Raw genomic sequence first — 3,322 nt, forward strand, 5'->3', positions numbered from 1 at the left:
AACAACTGATATACATTTATAGTACATTGTTGTGACCGTTGGGTTTCACATCCCAAGGTCTCTTGGACTACTTAGTCTATTCAGCTTCCACACTAACACATTTAGGATTAGGTGTCCAACATTCCCCCCCTTAATCCGAAGGGTTATGTATGAGTCCAAGAAGAGAGCTGTAATACAAAATGTGCAAAAAATGCATGGCAGCACTAGGCTGAATGTGCTCTATGAAATGTTGGTATAAAGGGCAGTGGTTTAAGGATGACCACCAACACTGGAACGCTTAGTGCAGTTCCCGGAACTCTTCCAAAACTGGCAAGAAACTGAAGTCTTCTGCTAGAGGAAGTGCTCCTATTGTTTTGAAGAGGGAAACCTTCAACCATGAAAGGGAGGTCTCACCCCGCATAAAAGGGAGAACTTCAACCTGAAAAGGGAAGTCTCAACCTGTGATGGTTTAAGGATGACCAACAACTCTGGAATGCTTAATGCAATTCCTGGAACTCTTCCAAAAACTGGCAAGAAGCTGGAGTCTTCTGCTAGAGGAAGTGTTCTCAATTTTTTTTCTGGAATTCTTCCAAAACCAGCAAGAAGCTGAAGTCTTCTACTAGAGGAAGTGTCCCAGATTGCCAACTGAAGGCATGTTCACGGGCATCTTTGTCTCTGGCTACAACTTTGAAACTGGTGTGGCAGGTTGTGGCTCAGGTTCGCTTGATGTGACTTTGAAGCTTGTAGATGACCATCATTTCCCCCCCCTGTCACATACAAGGTGAGATGATGGAGTAAACTCAGCTGCAAGACTTTTCAATACTCTGTAGCAAGTTCTGACATGTGTTTGGAATATCTTCTTGGCTGTTGATGCCCATTGCCAAGAAGCGATCCATCCAAGATGAATCTTTGTTCTTACAGGATGTTTGTTTTTGAAGCATCTGTGTGAAGAATGGCTAGTTTTATGACAGTGCTTACATGGATGAAGATCAAAACAGTGATCTTTCATATGGCTAACTCGGTCACAGTGTTAGAATTTCACGATTTGTTGTTTTTGTTGTTGTTGTTGTTGCTGTGGAAGAGGGGTAGAATCTGGAACAGCTGGAGGTGAACTGTCATGAGGAGCAGGTGAACTGTCATGAATAAATCCAGCACTCTGAAACTGAATGGGCTTGGAGTAGTCTGGAATATGAAAGGACAAGTCCTTGTCATATCCAAGACTAGTTTTGTGCTTGTTGTGGACAAGCTGTTCCCAAGGTCTGACGATGAGTTTGGGAGGTGCAGACTGAGTTTCTGCATCTGCATTTACAACTGCTGCTTTATTTGAATGAATTGTAACATTATTGACTTGCTGCTGATGGGTGGTTGTCTCAATGTTCTGAACAAAAACAGGTTCAGAATGATGTCTATTTTGATGTAGCTCTTCTTGTTGTAGCTATGATTCAAGCTGCAAAAAATCAATCTTTTCCTATGCATTTTGTAGATAGACCTGAATATCTGTGAGAGAAACTTTGCTGACTTTTAATGTATCATGAGTAGTAGACGACATTAGAGTTTTGAGGAACTCTAATACTTCACTGATTCTAGCCATTTTTTTTTTTCAATGTCAGATTTACACCTTACAACTACTACTCAGTGCAGAAAAGTAATACCTACTCACAGTACACAGCAATATCCTTTATACATGTGCAGCAAATGATCAGAGTTCAACCAGCAAGCACCGATTACAATCCATTACATGAAAATAAGAGTTTACTCATGACCAGCATTATGTTCTGACAAAACAACCGACAAAACTTTTCTCCATAAAAGATTACAATCAGCCCACCAAACTCTTTATGTAGCAGTTGAAGCAAGGAATTAATGCACTATAATGAATTTTAAATACAAAGCCACACTGTGGCAGCAACAACTGCAAACTTGCTTGAATCCTTCAAATACTCCTTCACTTTCTCAGCCAGTGGAAAAGAATAGTCAAGTTCAATAGCGTCTGTAACCATTCATGATAACATGTGGAACAACTACAATTGTGGGATTACAGATTACCAGAGAAATAATTGTACATAATCTCATAATCTTATGTCGACCAATGCAGATATATAAACTAAGTCAACATTGCAATTTCAAGGGTTTCATAGTAGCACATGCATATGAACATGCATCTCGGCCTATGCTCAATCAGTATCTTAGTGTCTGGCAAATTTCTACCACTGGCAATCTCAATTAATATGTGGAAGCTTACCTTTCAATTCCTGGCAAATTCACATTTTATCATTTGCATGCGGAAGCTTATCAAACACCTGTTCACATATTTCATGGTTCATGAAAACTCAATAAAAATCAATCACTGTATGTGAAGTTTCCTTCATCTTCATTCATATTTTAACTATCAATCCCATCAACTTCGAGTGCTCTCATAATTCAGATTCATTACCACAATTACATTCACATATGCTGGATTCAATCAAAAGCTTGGCATTTCACTCACTCTGGGCCATTATCTATATGGTTTCCATTTCACATTAAATTGCACAAAGTTTTGTCTCAACCAAACCTCAATACAATAGCCCTTTTAATTCTGGTTTTAAGCCCAAAATCTTCTTCTTGAATCATTTCCACAATCATTTATATATGGGTTTCAGTATCTGATTTCATATACTCAGAAGTCAATGAGACAATGCCCCATCATTTAATTTTAACATTATTTTAAATGAACCAATATCAAATATATAAGTGCGCCCTTCCCATTCTGCTTACCAGCTCTTAAAATTGAATGCCAGAATTTCATACCTTGTCATTAACATTACAGTTAACCTTATACGACTACTGCAATACTGCTGTTGAGACTTTGCCAGATTGTAATCTTTCAGCGCCTTCGTTTAATAACTTTGCCAGATTCGTTGGCTTGTGGTCTTTTTCTGCAATTTCAAATGTTAATTCACTGTCTAATGGCTTACAGGCAGAATATGGATGGTGTTACCAACGCTTTTAGCATTCCATGATTTTGGATTTAGAATAGTGTTAATAGCAAATGAAATTTGGAACATTAAAACTTCATTTACCAAATCGATACATTCTTCAGCGCTGTCCAATCGAAGTTATTCGATTACAGACCACCAAGTACTGTTGAAGTCTTCAACCCAATTTAACACCTCCTCCATCAATCCTTCAAATGCTCCACTGCATTTCTTAACATTGTAATTCGATTTGCCAATTAACTTCTGCAATTGCCGTGGATATTACATCCCAATTGTGCGTTGTCTTACAAAGATTGAACCCAAACGCAGAGACCCTTCCATGTTAGTTCAACGCATATGCAAGCGCTGTATACCAAAGCTCTTCT

The sequence above is a fragment of the Pinus tabuliformis genome, chromosome 1_2 (genome assembly GCF_031772625.1).
Source record: "Pinus tabuliformis cultivar Carrire ecotype Pingquan chromosome 1_2, CPIR1, whole genome shotgun sequence".
NCBI lineage: Eukaryota > Viridiplantae > Streptophyta > Pinopsida > Pinales > Pinaceae > Pinus > Pinus tabuliformis.